Raw genomic sequence first — 5789 nt, 5'->3', positions numbered from 1 at the left:
ATTGTTCAGCAAATGTTTATGTTCCCTGTATCCAACCATCTTTTTATCACCTTAGAGAATAAATTCACTGTAATATAATCAAGAGCTGTGTGTGTTGCCTATTTATAGTTCCTGCCAAGAGAATTGACCCTTTAGATATGAGACTGACTGACTAACTGATTTAAGATAATTGAGCGATTATTAACTAACTGATCACTAGTAATAATTGTATAATTATTCAAAACTACCTAGAGGTCCGGAGACTCTAGGATTATAACAACTCCGGTGGTGCCCTTAACGAGGAATTAAATAAAATGATTTTATGAATCTTAAAAATTCATAATTGGGTATCAATTCTTAGAAATTTATTAAAATGCATAACTAATAGATTTAGGTCTACTACAACAGGTAGGATGAAAACCATTCTAAGGCAGTGCCAGAGATCTCCACCCAGTGCCTCAGTCTGTCTAACATGATGTTGTGATCAATGGTGTCAAAAGCAGTGCTAAGGTCCAGGAGTACCAAGACCGAGCACATGCCTTCATCAGCAGACATTAAAAGGTCATTGGTGACTTTAAGCAGGGTAGTCTCAGTGCTGTGGTACTTCCTGAAACCAGACTGAAACTTTTCAAATAATTTGTTATTTTCCAGTACAGTGAGCAATTGTTTGGACACAATTCTTTCTAGAATCTTTGCAATAAAAAGCAGTTTTGAAATTGGTCTAAAATTATGTGGGAGGGAGGGATCTAAACCAGGTTTCTTTAAAAGTGGGTTCACACAAGCCGTTTTAAAATAACCAGGGACACAACCAGTAGATAGAGAGCTGTTAAAAACAGAGATCAAATGGGGCCCAACAGAATCCATTACTTTCAGTAAAAACTTTGTAGGTATTACATCAAGTGGGCTGGAGGACACTCTCATTTGCGATACCGTTTTTAAAAGCTCAGATAAGTCGATGGGATAAAACTGGTTAAAATTCTCTTGTTGCTGGTGAGGGACCTCTGAGTAAGAGGCCGTGGGGGTAATAGAGGTTCTGACTGACGCCACCTTATTGGTAAAATAAGATAAAAACAATTCACAGTCATCATTACTTCCAGCTGAGGCACAAGGAGGGGTTGGGTTTACCAGCTGATCCACAGTCTTAAATAGAAACCTGGGATTGTGTGTATGTGTAGTAATGAGTTGAAAAATAGTGTGTTCTCGCATCCTTAACCATGTTATTGTAGTTAATTAATAAATCCTTCAGACTGAGGTAATGGACTTGGAGACTGGATTTTTTCCATCTTCGCTCTGCTTTCCTGCATTCCCTTTTTAAGCTGCGAATGCTGTCATTTATCCAAGGTTGCTTACTAGTTTTAGACGTAGGCCTAACCTTTAGAGGAGCAGTAATATTTAGTGACAACAAGCAGATATGATTGAAGTGATCGACCAGATTGTTGGTGTTGGAATCAGACAGGTGTTGGCTTTGGCTCTGAAAGAATGTGTAAAACTTTGAAACACTTTGTTCATTAAAGATGCGAGAACACACGGAGCTTGGTGAGACGGCATGAGTAACAGGCGAATCGCAGCTAAAAACAATACATCTATGGTCAGATATGGTCATGTCCACTAATTCCACCTAGGAAATGCTGACACCCAGGGTAAAAACCAAGTCCAGTGTATGACCACGGTTATGTGTTTGCCCTTTGACATGTTGTTTTAAGTTAAAAGAAGTGGCCATATTTAAAAAGTCAGTTGCATTAACATTGGTGGGGTTATCAACATGAATATTAAAATCGCCACAAAGAACAATTCTGCCATAATTTAAAACCAGAGTAGGAAGTTCTGATAAAAATCCTAAAGGTGGTTTATAACAAATATGATAGGTTGCAGCCCTCCAACTTTAAGAGTGAGAACTTCAAAGGAGTTAAATTCATCACAGCGTACTTGATGACATTTAAAATTTTTATACATGCTCACTAGCCCACCACCACGACCCTCGGTTGACTAAAACAATCATATTGAGGCGGACACAGTTCAGCTAGCTGGCTATAGTCATTCATTTGCAACCATGATTCAGTTAAAAACATAAAATCTAGATTTGCAGACAAGATAAAATCATTTAAGATAAAAGTCTTACTTGACAGTGATCTCACATTGAAGAGAGCCATTTTAAATGAGTTTGGTTTGGGTGCTGGAGTTGGTGCAGTTGTCCTAATCCTTATAAGATTACTATGATTGCTGTGTGGGATGTGCACATTTCGGTTTACTGGTCTATGCGTGATGATGACAGGAATAGAAGTCTTTGGAACAGCGCTGGGAGCAGACAGCTTTACATGCCAGCAGGTGGAGACAGTTGTTAGTGGCAGTGAGGCAGAGATCTGTTCTGTGACCGGTGGTGTGTCCAGGTGTGCTGCATGAATGATTAGTCATTCACGTAAGTCATGTGTGGACCGCACCACATGCTGTATGAGAGCAGCTAACATTTCTGAGCCCCGTTTGTTTGGGTGAAGTCCGTCTGTCTTAAAAAGAGACATTCTTTGCCAAAAAATATTAAAGTTATCGACATAACACACACCGTGAGCCCTGCAGGCAGACTGGAGCCAGTCATGGAGGCCAAGGAGTCTACTGAAGTGGCCAGCACCGCGACCAACTGTGTGAATGGGGCCAGAGATAAAAACGGACTTTCCACACTGCTTTAAAAAGTTAAAAAGACACTTAAAATCTGATTTTGTCAGCTCAGACTGCTGAAGAGCTGTGTCATTTGTTCCCACATGGACTATCACTCATGTGATGGAGGACGGGAGTGATGGCATTAGTTTTTTTTAAATGTCAGCCGTGGTGGCACCGGGGAAGCAGTGAGTGGTAGCATTAAAGAAACGAATGCTTCTGGTTATGGAATCACCAATTATTAGTGTGGTTGGGGAGAAAAGGGGACGAGGAGATGCCGGTTGTGGGGTTCCAGAGCAGGACTGAGCAGAATCTGCTTCAACACTGCGTGCGGACTGAGGATGGAGTGTGTGAGCTACCGAGTGTTGTGTTGGAGTAGCAGTAACAGACCTGAGAGAAGGGCTACCCGATGGTGCAGGGTAGAGACAGCCTCCGGAGCGTCTGAGCACATCCTCCTTCAGGATCCTACGTCGGGAAGCAGAGGTTTTTGACCGGGATGACGGCCGCCGATCAGGCCCAGCGGCAGACCGGCGGCCCAGCCGATCACCGTTTGCCGCCAGTGCAGGAGATGTAGCCAGTGGAGGAGATGCAACAGTGTCGGCCGGCACTGTCCACTGAAAGAGATCCGTATCAGGGAGACTTAAAGCCGCAGGTGCATCCGCTGGATGGACTGGAGTGTCGTCAGACAGGACTGCATAGAGGTTGGAGAGGCGGATGTCCGGAGGAGAGGCAGCCCCGTCTGAGCCTCTCTTGCAGCCACGGACCACCACTTCAGCCCAGGTTGACTGATGCTTCGGAGTCGAGCAGGAGGAAAGCCTTGAAAGGGTAGATGGGTCCCATAGCACGGTGTCCTGGATGTTAGCGGTTGCGCTAAGAGAAACAATCTGTTTGGCTTGTACTGAAGCCACATCCATAAAGCCAGTCAGCAGGGAATCTTTCTCTTTGAGTTCCTCTGAAAGTCGTTGGATGTCTTCCATAAGGTCAGTAATATTTTAGTTCGCTTTCTTAAGGAGTGTGCAGTCCTCATGGGGCAGAGTTATCTCGGCTAGCATAACTTAAGTCGCCGGAGCTTTGTTGTTAGCGTTTTTACGGTCATCTATCTTAAAATCCATGTCAGATGACTAAAATCCTTAACCCACGTAAAACTTAAGTTAAAAACTTGAAAAAGGATATAAAAAATGTAACGTAAATGTAAGGATGTGTGTGGTGAAGCAGGTTGGTGGACCCAAATGCAGGACTCAAGGCTGAAAGGTACAGTTCAAGGGTTTTAATAAACGAACCAAAGGCGAGCACAATTACAAAGAGTGGCTGAGTCCAAAATCCAAAACAGGTGATCCAAACAGAAATCCAAATCCAAATCCACAGAAAACAGGGTGACACGACAGGCAGGCAAACAGAACATCACAAGACAGAGCATCTACACGCGACAATGACCGGACAGGGAATGAACAGAAACACCAGACATTTATACACAGGGACTAACGAGCAAGGCGGGAGCAACACAGGTGACTGGGATCAGGGTTAACGAGGCATAGAGACAGCATGGAAAAACAGACATGCAGGCAGGCAGAGAGACAGCAGGGGGGAACAGAGAGACGCAGATGCAAAACACCATTCATGAACAGCAAGGAACACAGACTGAAGCAATGATAAAACAGAACTCAGATAGACATAGGGGAAACACAGAAGTACACAGACCGGGAGTGAACACTTAACACATAAACTAAGGTACAGGACTAAGAACTAAGATACGAGACAAGACAGATACTAAGTAACTTAAAGATGTGGATAACCACAAAACCAGACACACAGACAGTACCAGACCAACCAGCACAAACACACAGAGTAAACTAGACACCAGACATGACTGAAACCCAAAACACAGACAGACTACATAACAGATCAAAAACACAACACAGAAGTACAAGGACAAGGAGTAAATACTACGACATAAATACCAGACTGGGAACTAAGACATGGAACCGAAACACAGACTAAATAGCCGCTACAAACCCAAACCCTCAGAAAGAAAACCTGAAAACACACCACACAGGACAGGATCGTGACAGTAAAAGTGTGGATTAAAACTGGATAAGAGTCCGGTTTAAGACGGAGCTTCCGACGCATACGCAGAGTACAGATTACGTTATTCTTTGATCCCTTCCTTGATTCCTTGATTCCTTCCTTGATTCTCTCATTCCTTCCTTGATTCCTCCCTTTCTCCCTTTCCTTGATTTTTTCCTTCCTTCAGTGATTCCTTGATTCCTTTCTTCCTTCTATACTTCCTTGATTCCCTCCTTCCCTCATTCCTTGATTCCTTTCTTGAATACTTCCTTCCTTCCTTCTTTCATTCCATCCTTCCTCCATTGATTCATTCCTTCCTTGATTCCTTCCATCCTTCCTTCCTCGATTCCTTGATTACCTTCTTGATTGTCTGCTTCATTCCTTCCTACCTTCCTTGATTCCTTCTTTGATTCCGTGATTCCTTCCTTCCTTGAATTCTTCGTTGATTTCTTCCTTCCTTTCTTCCTAGATTCCTTCCATGATTCCATCTTTCTGTCTGAATCATTCTGTCCTTCCTTGCTTCATTGATTCCTTCCTTCCTTGATTCCTTCTCTCCTTCCTTCTTTGATTCCTTCCTTCCTTTATTCCTCAATTCCTTGATTCCCTCCTTCCTTGATTCCTTCCTTGTATATATATATATATATATATATACAGTGGGGGAAAAAAGTATTTGACCCCTTGCTGATTTTGCAGGTTTGCCCACTTACAAAGAATGCAACAATCTACAATTTTAATCATATGTACATTCTAACAGTGAAAGACAGAATCCCAAAGAAAATTCCAGAAAATCACATCATATGAATTTATAAAAATTGATAACCATCTGATGAGGAAAAACAAGTATTTGACCCCCTGGACAAACAGCATGTTAATATTTTGTAGAAAAGCCATTATTGGCCAGCACAGATGTCAAATGGTTTTTATAGTTGGTGACAAGGTTTGTGCACATTTCGGCAGGGATGTTGGCCCACTCCTCCCTGCAGACAGCCTCCAAATCATTCAGGTTCCGAGGTTGTCGCCTGGCAACTCGAATTTTAAGCTCCCTTCAAAGATTTTCAATTGGATTCAGGTCTGGAGACTGGCTAGGCCACTCCAGA

The sequence above is a fragment of the Micropterus dolomieu genome, linkage group LG17 (genome assembly GCF_021292245.1).
Source record: "Micropterus dolomieu isolate WLL.071019.BEF.003 ecotype Adirondacks linkage group LG17, ASM2129224v1, whole genome shotgun sequence".
NCBI lineage: Eukaryota > Metazoa > Chordata > Actinopteri > Centrarchiformes > Centrarchidae > Micropterus > Micropterus dolomieu.
Note: the sequence above shows the minus strand (reverse complement) of the source record.